Source organism: Periplaneta americana, chromosome 10 (assembly GCF_040183065.1).
Source record: "Periplaneta americana isolate PAMFEO1 chromosome 10, P.americana_PAMFEO1_priV1, whole genome shotgun sequence".
NCBI lineage: Eukaryota > Metazoa > Arthropoda > Insecta > Blattodea > Blattidae > Periplaneta > Periplaneta americana.
The window spans coordinates 4,765,688-4,781,086 of NC_091126.1; the positions used below are offsets into that span (position 1 = coordinate 4,765,688).

The window sequence follows — 15,399 nt, forward strand, 5'->3', positions numbered from 1 at the left end:
CCACACAGCTCGTTCTGAGTCTGAGGAGGATTATTTTCGAACAACTCGCGCCTCCTCTCCTTCAGCTTCGTCCAGACATCTTCTATTACATTCAAATCTGGCGACTTAGGCGGCCAGACGATCACTTCGATCTTGGGCCTCCCTGAGAACCAGGCTTGAATGGCCTGTGCTGTGTGTGCTGAAAATGTATCCTGCTGGAACAATAATGTTCCTTGGGTATAACATTCCTGGGAGAATTGGAGAAACACATTCTCCAAAATGTGTGTATACTGTGACGAATCCATGCAGCCATAGATCCTCTCTAAGACACCTGCCCCATCCCGAGATACCCAGCTCCAGCATGACATGCTAATGCGTCCCGACCTGTCACGTCGGTTAACATATCGCAGATCATACCTGTGGCCAGGCTCTCGATAGACTTCAATTGTCTGTTTTATTGCACAAAACAATGTTAGAAATAACTGAATGGTTCATATCTTAGCATCTAAACAAATCCAAGATTCGATTATGTTTAACTTTGAACTATATTCCTTGTATTCAGAGTTTAAAAATTACAAAAAATCCAATTAAGTAATACATTGAACATTAAACGAAAATAAAAATAATGCATCTTCAATCTTGCGTACACTACTTTTAACACTTAAATATAAATGATAGATTAATTGGCAAACTTACTAGTGTTAATTATATAAGCACATGTGGCTTAGAGCTGTTTCGGTGTATACTGTATACCATCATCAGAGTAAACTCTGAAATACAACCCTGCTAAAGATATGTTGAAAAAGCTTATTAAGACTATGTGAACCCTGTAGTGCTTCCCACAGTTTAAGAATATCTTCTACTGTTCTATCAGGCAGACCTGATAATTTATGTCCACAAAGTCATGAAGTCTCTCAGATGTTCTGTACATATTGCGTATACTAGTTAAAGGGTTTGGGCTACCACTGACCATATTATTACACAAAATATATTTTTAAATCCCTATAATAAAATTCCTTACATATTTATATGAATTCCAGACGTCTTGATTGGGACGAAAATACGTTGATGACTTCGTCCTTGAAATTACAGTTGGGCCACTTGCAAAGTTTCTGTAGAAATGACATTTCAATGGATATTAGTGCCAAGCCGGATAAACGTTCTTGTGTATGAGTTGATCTACAGTAGAATTTTATTCTCTTCAAAGCAGAAAATGTTCTTTCTACCGATGCTGACGTAGCTGGTATTGTCACAATTAATGTTGCCAATTTAAGGACTTCAGGAATAACTTGGTTCAGTTGGTTTTCATATATGGTAGATAATATTTCATGGATAGGTTTGTTCGAAAAATCAAAGACTTCTGCTGAATATATTACACTTAATTCATTTTTCAAACGTACGTGATCAAAGTGACTGTTATAGGACTGAAATAATTTGTTTAGTGCCTCATTCGGGAAGTTTTCTCTATAAGCAGAACATTTTTGAGAATCTAGAAGATGTGTGAACTGAAGCTTTCCATAATCAGAAAATCTGTCAGTAATTTCCATGTGCATACGATCTAGTATGCTGTAGTACAGCTGCCCGTATTTCAATTCATCATCTCCTTTTCTTCACTTTAATGGTGGTTCCATTGTATTGGCTGAAGAATTTTCATTTTCCATATTACTCCATATGGACGGAAACCCACTACGTCTGAACTCGGATATAGTATTTTTTTTTAACTTTGATACCTCTTGCAAGTAGTATGCTATGTCTAGACTTTTTGTCTGAAGAATATTGTAGAGCACATCTGTATGTGCGAACACTCTAGCAAAGACTTCAAGATGAAATATATTCTGAAACTGTGTGAAAAAATTCAAATATCCTTGAGCCTGCACATTTACAGCATCATCCCAGTTTTCTTCAGAGTCATTACAAATGATATTTTTAAAGAAAGCAGTCCGTTTTTCTCAATATTCCTTTACTGTATTTACAAGCCGAGATGTAAAATTCAATCTAGTTGGTGCTAATTTTGGGAGTTTCTTGTTCATAAATTCCTTGAGTTTTCTGGTCTTTTAGGAGATGATGAGAAAAATGCAGCTAAACCCGACAGTGTTTTGAAAAAAATGCGGCATTCTGGAATGGATGAAGTAGTTTGTTGCAAAAGTAAATTGAGAACATGGCTGTAACAATGGACAAATAGTGCTTGAGGATACTTTTCTTGAACTTTTGTTTTTAAGCCATTAATATTTCCCGTTATAACTGAAGCACCATCGTATGTCTGTGCAATTAACTTATTGCCGACATTGTATTCTGCTATAACACTTTCCACATGCTGAAAAAAAGCAGCAGCAGTTTTGTCAGAACTGACATTTGTGAATCCTATAAACCGTTCTTGAACATTGGCAGTACTGTCGACGTATCTTAAAACAGTGGACAATTGACTCTGATTAGAGCAGTAACTTGTTTCATCAACAACAATGGCCACAAAAGGTTTTATGTTCTTTATCATAACCCCACTTGTAGCAAATATTAAGTCATTCTGAATTGCGAGAGAAGTACCGCGAAATACTGTTGAACTCTCAAGATGATTGGCCAGTAAATGGTCAAATTCACTTAAGGAGCTTAAATATTCAATATAATTTCCTATATTGTCTGATTCCACACTCTCGTTATGACCCCGAAAAGCCAATTCTTGTTTTTCTAGAAAGCAGACTGCATTAATAAGATGCAGTAAAATCTCCCGATTTTTTTTACACAAGAGCATTGTGTTGGTTGATGTGTAGAGCTTTTTGCTTATCTAGCTGTAAATCAATTCTTGTCTTCCCAAAGTTTGCAAAGTTCATGCTACTACAAATATGAGCTTTTGATCTGTCGTATTCTAGGACTGCCGTTCGAAGGGAGTTCATATTAGAAAACCCCTCTTTTGACCACACATTAGTTTCGCGGCTAAATAACAAACATGGCCAGCAAAATAGTTTAGACAGTTTAGAAGTACCACACAACCAATTCCACTTACCATATGATGTTGAAGTGAAATGGCGTGTGTACTCTCGCTGTTTTTCTTTTACGTCCATGGACAAATTTAACCCAGGAGTTGGTCTTTCCATTTTCACAATTTCAACTTTCTCGTTGTTATGTAAGACGGTTAAAAGGCACTTTTAATAAACCTTCTATTACACAGTCATTTTCAACACAAACCTCTCCAGAAACTTGTTCCGCCATATTTTTCACAATATCACTTAATTGGGAAATTAAAAACTTAATAATTCACAATTAATATAACTCTTAGACACTCGAACAAATCACAGATTTAAAATAATGCCCTGCAAGAACACAATCACATTCATGAGCTAGCGTACTAAGCGTATTGCTGCTTCGCGCCTGCAAAGAAACCGATCACGAGAGCGGCAACTCGCCCGGCCTACACTGCACGATGGAAACAGAAGGGAGAGGGGGGAGCGGGCAGTTGTGCAACAGGACAGCGTGCGCGGTACGGTCACAGGCTACCTCACATATCAAGCGGTTTCTCCAGCGATGCCGCCTTGACAACTTGTTTCTTTTCGAGAGCAGAGAGCGCATATAAATCTAACAATTCCTTTAATTTTAATTACTATGGTAAAACTAATAATACAAAATTATTACATTATGTTATATTATAAACTTTTTCTTTTGTAATTTCCTTGGGCTACCGCCGGTAGCCCCGGTAGTCCGCAAAATACGCCCCTGTGCATAGGTACTGGTACATAGCAATAATGGATTCCAGATCACAATTTAATAGTTATGCAGCAACTTGTATTTCGAAGTAGATATGTGCCAGACATCCAATTCCTTCTATTTATTTTTTTATATATTTTTTTTTGAACAGATTTTAGTTTTGAGAAAACATTGTTTTCTTCGGAATATAAAATATATATAATATGCTTTCACATGTTAATTAATTTATATTCCGAAGTGATATAATGTTAAAAGTTATGTAATCAAGATGTACATTGTTTTCACAAGAACGATTTATTCCCCAAAATTTGTGCTGGTGTTGTCACCTGAAAATACGATGCACTTGTCTTCTGGAATTTCAGTTCATCAAAAGCATTTATAAAGTTGTTTGCAATGGTTTCCGATGTTTCATAGGCAGTGAAGTCAATTTTAAAAATTTAGATTCTGTTGCAGTGTTTTTACTGAAGTATTGGTAGGTACTGAGAATAACTTCTCTGCTTTATGATTTCTTGTATCAGTAGATAAAGGGAAACAGCCTAACTCTTTAAATGAGTCTACTGTTGCAGAAACACTGTAAGTAAGTATGGTACAGTTTTAGATAACATTTTGTCGCACAGATACTTTATAATTCTCAGAGAGGAGGCAGTGCACATGATCAGAGGATGAGCGACCTGCTTCACAACAGAATGACTAGTTGAGGTAATAAAATTAGTTTTGTTTCGTTGTATGTCTGGTCATGCGTAATGTCTCCTTTCTGGGACTTATAAAGTATCTGTGCGGCAAAACTTTTTTTTAAGGCTGTACATGCTTGATTATTGCAGTAAACTTTGTTTTTGCTGATGCTATTGTAGAGTATGGAAACAGCGTAGGCCTACAGTTACGTCCCAGCTTATTTGTGCAGTCTAGGGAGTTGAAAGAATGATGGTGCCTTATTATTGAATAAGCTAATCTCTAACTAAGTTAAGATGACCAGATGTCCCGATTTGGCCAAGACATTTCCTGTTTTCAGAGTCATGTCACTTTGTCCCCACCAGGTTCGGCCAGGATGCTGGGATGTTATGGTTTTCCCAAATAAAATGAAATGGCCAATGATTTGAGATTTTAAATGTGTTTTAACTTTCAACATTAGTGAATGGTTATGAGCTTAGGTGGAGTTAGGATGATAGCGTTAGGTTAAGTCGTGGGTAAAAAGAAAAGAAAAAAAAAGAACTCGTGTCATGATGTAGGTACCATTTCGTGTCGTGTGCTTGAGACTCTTTGTAATATTGCAATAATATAGTGAACCGTAGTAGCTTACATAGTCACTGAGGACTGTGTTACTACGACTGTCTATGCATATGCTCATATTCTAACATTATCTATTCCTATAACATTGCATTCTATATTATTTCATGTGTGTTAGTTATACAATGCCTTTGAATGTAGGGATCTACTAATTATTTACTTTCTTTAATTCATTCTGTTAGCTTAAACAATATGCGCACAATTACTATTGAGCATTGTTGGATTGCACTATACATATATACATACAAAAGTGTTCTGCCCATGGGTAGGTCTTTCATTGCAAACCCAGCATTCACCAATATTTCCTATTTTCTGCCTTCCTCTTAGTCTCCGCATATCATCCATATATCTCAATGTTGTCTATCATCTGATACTTTCTTCTGCTCTGAACTCTTCTCCCGTTCACCATTCCTCCCATTGCATTCTTCAATAAGCAGTTTCTTCTCAGCCAGTGACCCAACCAATTCCTTTTTCTCTTTCTGATCAGTTTCAGCATCATTTTTTCTTCACCCTCTCTTTCCAACACATCTTCATTTCTTATAGCATAAATTATAATTATTGTTGACAATTAGCAACAAATGTTCAAATTATACATTTATAAATGTGTGTAATGAAATCTCACGTAACCATATTTCTCGCATCTCATCAAGTAAACCCGATTACAAAATTAGTCACTAGTAAAATTCCTAGTATGTTACATATGCTACTGTTGCATTTAATAGAATTTGACATTGTTGAATCAGTTTTACAATCATAAGATTATTCGCGTTTTCATGGCTTATAAGTTGATGCCCCTGTAAGTGCAGGAGCATAAAGGAAGCAAGAAGCAGTTATGGCCGCATGTAGAATAATATTTGTACCTCATCGGCAAAATTAGCGAGAGGGGATTCCTGTGGTAGTTTACCGATTTGGTCCCAGCTTCGACTCTGAGGAATATGGTCATCTTAACTAAGTTGCCCTCTTTTGTGTTCATTAAAAAAAGAATAAACGCACTTAGATGTGGTGGCAGTCTGCATATTAAATCGATGTTTGGTCGTTTTCAAGTGTTCAAAATTATTTGGACCTACCACTGTGTCAACCAAAATGAAAGAGCTGCAAATCTTACATTCAGTTTCATCCTAATATCTACTTTCAAGAATAGAAGTCCATTTATCAGTGTAATTATCCTTATATGCACATATTCTTTTAGTCTGAGGCATATTTTCACCACCCTGAAGATTTAGATTTACTCCACTGGCTACCTTACCATCAACAATACTTTAAAATTGTAGAGAATAAAATATACTGGTTGTTCTGTATGGTTGTGAAACTTGGACTATCAATTTGAGATAGAAACAGAGGTTAAGGGTGTTTGAGAATAAGGTGCTTAGGAAAATATTTGGGGCTAAGAGGGATGAAGTTACAGGAGAATGGAGAAAGTTACACAATGCAGAACTACACGCATTGTATTCTTCACCTGACATAATTAGGAACATTAAATCCAGACGTTTGAGATGGACAGGGCATGTAGCATGTATGGGCGAATCTAGAAATGCATATAGTGTATTAGTTGGAAGGCTGGAGGGAAAAAGACCTTTGGGGAGGCAGAGACGTAAACAGGCGGATAATATTAAAATTAATTTAAAGGAGGTGGGATATGATTGTGGAGACTGGATTAATCTTGCTTAAGATAGGGACCAATGGTGGGCTTACATGAAGGTGGCAATGGACCTCCAAGTTCCTTAAAAGCCGTAAGTTAATAAGTAAGAGAATAAAATGTATGGAAGACAATACATTTTTCCAACATTTGTTTTGAAAATGTACCAGCTAAATTTAAACTCGTCGGTTTTCAAGAAATGTTTATATATTATATATTTTTATACTTAAAATAAATCCAATTTAGTTTCAAAATTTAAATTAGTTAACTGTACATTCAGAATCCCAGCCAGCTTTCTTCGGGTTCCTCGGACAAGCAAGGAAAATAGGGGCAATCCCAGTTTTCTAGGATGTCTGGCAGCCATATACAGTGTGCAATTTAAAATTCTCACATGCGAATATAAATAAAATAATTACTGAAAAACTGCTGGATTATTCTTTATGCATACTTCCACTTGGTAATGAGTTTTGGAATAATATTTTGGGAAAATTCTACAGATAGTAACAGTATAAGTCTTATTCCTACTACAAAAAAAATAATTAGAATAATAGCAGGTGCCAAATCTAAGGAATCATGTAGGACCATTTTCAATAAAACTACAAATAATGCCCAAGGCTTGTCAGTATATCTTTTCATAAATAAACTTTCTCGTATGTAATCGTGAAAACTTCGTAATTAATTCAACAGTTCATAGCATAAATAAGAGTCAAAAATTACTTTTATACTCCATTGGTAAATCTATTGTGCTATGAAAAAGGAGTGCGTTATATGGCAGTAAAAATTTTTAATAGCCTCCCTACGAATATAAAAAATCAAACTCAAAACGTAAGATTATTTAGGGCCAAATTAAAGAAGTACCCAATTCCTCATGCCTTCTATTCTATAGATGAATTTATGATATTCAACAATGCTGCATGAACATTTCTGTCTTGTATTAAGTATTGATACTAACCCCTTGTGTTCTATTAGTATATTGTAAAACTCCTTGTAGGCTGATATATTTCAACTAGACTCATTCATTCATTCATTCATTCATTCATTCATTCATTCATTCATTTATTCATTCATAGTGTTCTGCCCAAGGGCAGGTCCTTCACTGCAAACTCAACTTTCTCCAATCTTTCCTATTTTCTGCCTGTCTTTGTCTCCTCATATGATCCATATAGCTTAATGTCGTCTATCATCTGATATCTTCTTCTGCCCCAAACTTTTCTCCCTTTCACCATTCCTTCCAATGCATCCTTCAGTAGGCGTTTCTTCTCAGCTAGTGACCCAACCAATTCCTTTTCCTCTTCTTGATCAGTTTCAGCATCATTATTTCTTCACCCACTCTTTCCAACACAGCTTCATTTCTTATTCTGTCTGTTCACTTCACACATTCCATTCTTCTCCATATCCACATTTACAATGCTTCTATTCGCTTTTCTTTACGTCGTCATAATGTTTATGTTTATGCCCCATTCAGTGCCACACTTCACACAAAGCACTTCACTAGTTTCTCCCTTAGTTCTCTTTCCAGAGTCCACAGAAGATGCTTCTTTTTCTATTAAAAGCTTCCTTTGCCATTGCTATTCTCCTTTTGTCTTCCTGGCAGCAGCTCATGTTACTGCTTATAGTACACCCCAAGCATTTGAAGCTGTCCACTTGCTCTACTGCCTCATTTATAATTCGCAAGTTTACCTTCTTTATTTTTCTTCCTATGACCAATGCCAAAATAAGTGGCTACTGTGTCTTAGTCAAGGCCACTAGTCCTTCCTTCACACCTAACATTATCATTAAAGCCTATTTCATTAAGGATATTCATCAAGCACTGAAAAGTACTTTGCATGGATACTTTCCCAATTCTGCAATATCAAGAAATAAATTTATGTGTTGCTTCATGTTAGAAAGGATTGTGTGGAGACAACTACTGGTTAATATTATTGCTCTCGTCAATTAACAAGAAAATTTTGCAATTTGATTCTATTAGTTTTTCAATAAGTACATTTTTCTTTTAAATTTCAGCTACAAAGTCACAGAAAGTTTCTTCTTCTTCTTTTTTTCACCTTTATAAACTGTTCTGAATATTTTAGCAGTGATGTAAACATCTACTTCCAATTCTCGTTCTTTTTCAGAGGCTATTATTTTAATGGCAGTGTAGCGTTATGAGCTGAACTGCTTTCATGTTCGTGAATATTTTACGCAGAGAAGTCATTTGCGCTAAAATTGTCACCAAAATAATAAATTAGAATATTTGCTCATTCTTTTGATGTGGTATTCAAAACTTGCTTTTTCTGGTCACAGACTTGCCACTTCCTTACATATTTTACAGCCAAGTATTTTTTATTTATCATTAACAACCATTAATACTTGTCCCAAGAAATCAGTTTTGGTTGAAAGTCCAACAGTCAGGTAGATCTTCTTGTTCTTCTTTGTTCACTGCTGTAGGAACCACGTGTACTGCGTGTTAAACGTCAAGACATGGTGAACCACACTAAGTACCTAGGTACTTCATTATATTTGTTACATTCTAATTTTTGTACATCTATCTATATAGTGTGGTGCTTAGTGACCACGAAGAACTCTGTCAATATACAAAATTATTTGAAAAGAAATTATTTTTACGAGTTTATAGAAATGAGTTCGAAATAAATGAAATACCGTACTTTCATTGGAAATATTTTTTAGTTACGTTACTTTTTTGGAGATAGTAATATATCTGAATGGAAATTACATATTGGTAGTTTCCACATAACAGAATGTATGTATCTAAATCTTAGATTGTTCATATTTCTTTTGTTTACTCAGTATTTATTTCGACTCGATTTTATTCAATTGCATTACAGGTTTTATAGCGCAAAAAATAACAGTTTTACTGCGAGATAGTACACATCTTTATATTAAAGTAAAACTGGGAGTAAATTTTGATTTCAATAGATTACATGACAAATTCTCAATTCTGTTATATTAATTATTACAAGATAAAGTACCTACAATAATTTGTTTCCTTGTTTTCAGTCAAGTCTCATCTGGTCTTCATGTTAAAATTATTACTATGAAAATGTCTGTGATTAGGTACCTGTATTATAGACTCTTATACATCACACATAGTGCACATCATTGTACACTTTTAGGACTCTTAGTTGCAAATGAGAAATCTTTAATTTATTACCGTTCAATTGTCAAAATATGCAGTGCAAGTGTAAGTTAAGAGCTTTATGATGTATCTGAAATTAAATATACGGTTCCATAAGAGCCATGATTTTGTTTATAGTCAAAATATTACAGTACTTACTTCTATTTTTTGGATAGATATAGTAACCTTTTTTACTGTTGTTATTATTAAGATATTCAACTGCTACTTAAATATATTATTGGAGGGAGAGGTTATATTGCAGTCTTTGCACAACACTACGAACTTGTGGTACCAAGTTTGGAACTAAATGAAGGGATGTGATGACGTGAGACGTGTGAGCTTGTTGCAGTAATGCAGTTCCAGCAACTTCGGTGAAATGTTTTATCACAAAGTAACTACAGTACTAATTCTGGAAGACACTTCCAGATTAAAGAGGTTCACTTTTATATTGTATGGTTTCATAATCACATGAATTTTAAATTTAGTGATTTTAATACTGTAAGGAATGGTAATTAATTATCTAGTGATCAATTCCCGAAATCTGAAAAATGTTCACAAAAAAATACAGCATAGAACTAATTTAAGTAATTGTATTTGTGTTGATATTCATCAGTATATGTTTCAAACTATGTAGAATCATTTAATTATTGGAGCTTTTTCAAACAGTGCTCTTAGTTGTTTAAAATGTATAATATAACTGTATTTATTGAATAGGCTACTGGGCCTGTATTTTTCTTGATTTCATAAGATTTCTTACATATAAACCACAATATCACATAAAATCTGAGTTATACGTCATATTATTACATACTGGTGTGATCTAACAGAAAAATGTGAGAAGTCTTTGAGATATGTGTCATATGAACACATGACTTGCTTCTTCTATTACCTATTTTATTTTATGAATATATTTCTGAAAGTTAGTCATTTCATGTTGGGTTATGTTATATTATAACATCAACTTACTGCTACAAAATATTTCATTTTATGATAAATGGAATTTACAAGATGAATTTACTTTTTATTCAATATTTATTTACGTTTTATTGATAGAGTTCTGTAAGCAGTGTACAATATATCGTACCGATACTTTGCTTTTGAAAGTGAAACATAATCTATAGATGTTCCAATTCAAACTTAAAAAGCACACAACATGCATAAAAAAATCTTTGTCTAATTTTAATGTAAATTATTTGTAAAGTAGCCAAAGATCTCTACTACTGTTCTCGACTTTTGTAACAAATAAGTTATTTTGTCTTTCTAAAATTACGATACTCATTGCAATCGAATTAAAACTAAAGGATGTCCTTCACAATTGGAGTCTATTCTTGACAGTGTAATTACGATATATGAGTTAATGTATTATACTTTGTATTATTAGTACTGGTATTTAGACTCTGTCCATAGACCAGCAGTATCTGTTAACATACTGGATAACGTATTTTTCTTGTCCTAGCAGCTCGTTTCTTTCATAGAAAAGCTAAATAATTAAAGAGATTCAACTGTAATGTAAAGAACTATAATTTTCAGAGAAAAGGTAAAAACAATAGCGCTCATGCAATAACTGTAAAATAATGAAATAATGCTACATCATTTACAAAAGTATTCTTAACATTGAATAATGAACACGGTTTCTATACATTAAGTTCATTCATTGTCTTTAGAGGAAAATAAGGCACACTTTTTAACGTGCACATAGATTAACAGTACCAGTCATTATGTAATAATTGTGAGTAGTACTGGTAATTACACATGGTTTGCAGCTCCAAATGATGAGTGGAGCCAATCATTACTTTGTACATTACTGGATACTTCTCGTGTTCCACCCAATAGATATGTTGTGTGTCATGCTCATGCAGCTGTGTTAAGATGGGTATCTACAAGTCAGTATCTTAATCTGAACGTTCAAATAATTTAATTTCACTGATTAACAATAACTTCTTTACTGTGTTAACATTATAAAAATACTTGGCTAACTAGTTTTGAGGTGGTGTCCTTCATTGTCTGAAACCTAGCTAGGCTTCGTACAATGAGGGACACCACCTTGAAACTAGTCAGCCAGGTATTTTTATAATGTTAACACAGTAAAGAAGTTATTGTTAATCAGTGATTATACAAGTGTTAAAAGAGTGTACCAAACAATGAAGAATTTAATTTCCTTTTGAATATGAATTGCAGAATCATTACACATTTTCTATGTGCCTTCTGAGTTATGCTGCTTTTTCTTGTTCATGGAATGTCATGTCATGGTAACACTGGATGTTAAATAATAATTTGATTGTTTTATTTTCTGAGTTTCCAAATGTAGTCTATACTTTGCGTACAAATATGCTGGTTCTTACTGAGTGACTGTCAGATTTCTTATCTTCTGATAAGACAACTATTACATCTTAAATTTATACAACACCTGGTATTTACTGAGTGACTATCAGATTTTTATCTTCTGATAAGACAACTATTACATCTTAAATTTATACAACACCTAGGCGATAGAAATTTAAGGTAAAATATTATGTAGTGCAGAAGAGTGAATACTGTATTTCAAATCTGGAAGATCAGAAATCACTGCTTTTATGAAGAGTTATGAAGTCTAAACTGTATTAAGCATGATTTTTGGCATAAAATATCTCGAAATTTCACCTGTAACGCTCAGTTTAACACCTGATCCTTCCATGAAAAAGAAAAACCAAACGTATATTGAATTCTTATGAGTTATGACGCTTGGTACGAGATTGCACACTAAAGTTTCATGTGTCATGCAACATTTTATTATGGAGCTGTGAAGCCTTCCCACACAAATGAATTACTCATGAGTGCTATGCATTGACCTGTAGTCTTATTTTTGAACAGTATCATTATTTACTCATACCATTGTGGTGGAGGGGATAGACAGATAAAGTCAGTCTGTGCTTGTACTCATTTGCACTAGCTTTGCTGCAATGCACCTCTGCAGGTGTGGCATGAAGCGTGTCTTGCTGAGGACAGACAACTAACGGGAACAGGTATTGGCAACAGCCTTCTCTGATTTCACATAACTTTGTAGAGAATCTATCACTGTGTCATGGTACAGTATTAAATTGCTAAATTAAATTTCATTATGGGCCACATATACAAGCTCATAAACTTGATATTATTATAAATGTTGTACATGTATGTATACTTTCTTCACAACAGTGTGCTAATTACATATTTCTTATCAAAGTGTACACGCATTAAAAGTAATTTATATAAGAAGCAATTACTTCCATCAGATATCTATCTGAAACAGCGCCAGTTTCTTTATTTTTGTAATGATGCTAATGTCTAGCTTTGTTGTTTAACTATTCGAATTATAATAAATTATTTAACATTCATTTCTTTTAAGAGATATCTTGAAGTGTAATTAAATTCTCTATTACATGTGATTATGCGTTTAAAAAAATATTAAGCTTTTTTATTCTATATTCTATTTATGTCTCTGTTTTATTATGCAGTGCTTTGCATGAATTTACAGTCTTATGTTCACATCAATTACGTCTTTTTGGAATCTGTAAGTCATAGAATAATAATGAAATTGACTTTAATAAAATCAGTACGTAGTTATTTTTAAATCTTCTTTTTTCTGTACAGACTACTGAGAAGAGGTGTGTGTTCCTTAAATTTATGTACAGTGAAATCTCAGTATAACGTACATCAGAAAATAATATAATTTGTACTTTATTTTGAAAAGTACCTTATAATGAAAAAAGAAAGTTTTATCCAAATGAATTTCGTTTAATTTTACATTATATAATGCAGATTTATTACACAACATATTATATTAGTATCAGTACCTTTTATTTACTACAGGTGTGTTTAAGAGTCCATGTACAGAGTGAACAAAAAACCTTTCCCTGATTACGAACAATTGTAACTTAAAAACAAGTTTAGATAGAAAAATAGAAGTTGCGGCATTATATTGTTCGATTCATAGAGTTTTCTTCCCTTATATGCAGTACTGCAGTACAGTACAGTTAAATATCAAAATGGCGTCTATGCAGGAAAAAGCGCAGTACGTTTTGTGGTATCACGAAACGAAGTAGCTTAATACAGTTCAGGGACACTTCTGGAGGGAATATGGACGAAATCCACCATATGTGAAGGCCATCAAAGGATGGTGTACCGGTATAACGTTTAAAAAAGACTGTCAGTGTTGGACACCAGAGAAGTGATAGATGAGACTGTTGATGCTGTGCGCAGTTTTTTAATGCTGGCCGAAAAAATCCACGTATTGTGTCTCAAATGAACTTGGCGTACCTCAGAGTACTGTGGTTAAAATTTTGCTCAAATGGCTGCAGTCCACGCATACAAGTTCAAATCATGCAAACTTTGTTGTCAGACGACAGTCTCTGAAATACTGCATTTGCTGTGAACATTCTAAAACGAATTGAACAAAACAATGACACCTTAAGCAAGTTTGTTTTTCTGATGAGGCAATCTTTCATACCTCCGCAAAAGCCAACAAACACAATGTTAGGATTTGGGGGATGGTAAAGCGAGATGTTGGCGAAAACAAGGCATTAAAACGGATATGGATTAGAAGTTCTCCAGGCAACAAGCAGAACACATGTTGATATGTATGCATGAAAATGTTGTAAGTTGTGCTATCATTTACTGAAAACCACATCTCTGTATCTAGCATAGTTTTTTCATGAATAAATGTTTATAATCAGGGAAAGACTTTGCGTTCACCCTGTACCAGTATGATTCAACGAACTCAAGAAACCCACTATGCTTATAAAAACTACAATATACGTATATATCATTACATTTTAAAATTTCCCTATAACACAAAGAAACAATTTAAGTTAAAAAAAATACTATCTGCAACAAATATACATATGGTTCACAGTACAATCAACAAGATTTGAAGAAGTTCTTCTTAACTTGACTTTAGTTTGTCTTCCTCAATAATTTATCTTCAACAAATTGTTGAAGTTCACACAATGGACTGAGAATCAATCACTCTTGCTAGGAACAACGTAAGACAAAGATCATATACACGCAAGATGCTGCACTTTATGCGCAATACTACTTTTCCAGCCAACATGTTCAAAATAAAAACAAACATATATATATATATATATATATATATATATATATATATATATCAATTTAAAAGATTTTCATAAGTAATAATAAAATAATCATAAATAATGATAACATAAAAATGAAATATATTTGCATTATAATGTATGGAATTTTAGTGGTGATTTAAAATATGTATGCAAAACTGAAAAGTACGCTAAACTGAAGTCCGCTATATTGAGGCAATGCTGTACAGTGTTCTAACAGTGTGTCCCTTGATGATTAAAATGCGTTCTTCTATATGCAGTATTTAAATTTAATTTGTCTTTTATTTTACGCCACTGATTTTGTGTGAATAAGACAGATAGTAGATTTCTGGCACCAAGCGACTGAATTAACTTAATGGGGGTTCTTGATTTATCCATATATTTATTTGCGCAAAGGTGGGCCAACTCTCACTTCCGTTATGAAATGGAAACAAATCATTTGTATAAACATATTAGTGTGTTTAATTATTTCCAATTGCAATTGTACTCGTATATCTGATTTTTGGATTATCGTGTACTGAAATGTAAGATGTAAGCATGTTAATGCTTTCAAAGGAGGATTGGTCCACTCCTTCATATGGGTACACAGCTGAGTC

The 15,399-nt window shown here is 33.8% G+C and overlaps 1 protein-coding gene across 2 annotated transcripts in view; it reads left to right on the plus strand.

Moving 5' to 3' along the window:
• LOC138707399 (N-fatty-acyl-amino acid synthase/hydrolase PM20D1-like) overlaps positions 1-15,399 on the plus strand; it is a 45,621-nt gene that overhangs the window by 2,302 nt on the left and 27,920 nt on the right. Inside the window, exon 1 of one of the 2 annotated variants that reach the window (XM_069836771.1) lies at positions 11,811-12,712. The exons of the other annotated variant lie outside the window; for it this stretch is intronic. The gene's annotated coding sequence lies outside the window, so the exon portion shown is untranslated. Of the gene's footprint in view, positions 1-11,810; positions 12,713-15,399 lie in introns of those variants that run through there. 2 annotated transcript variants of the gene reach the window in all.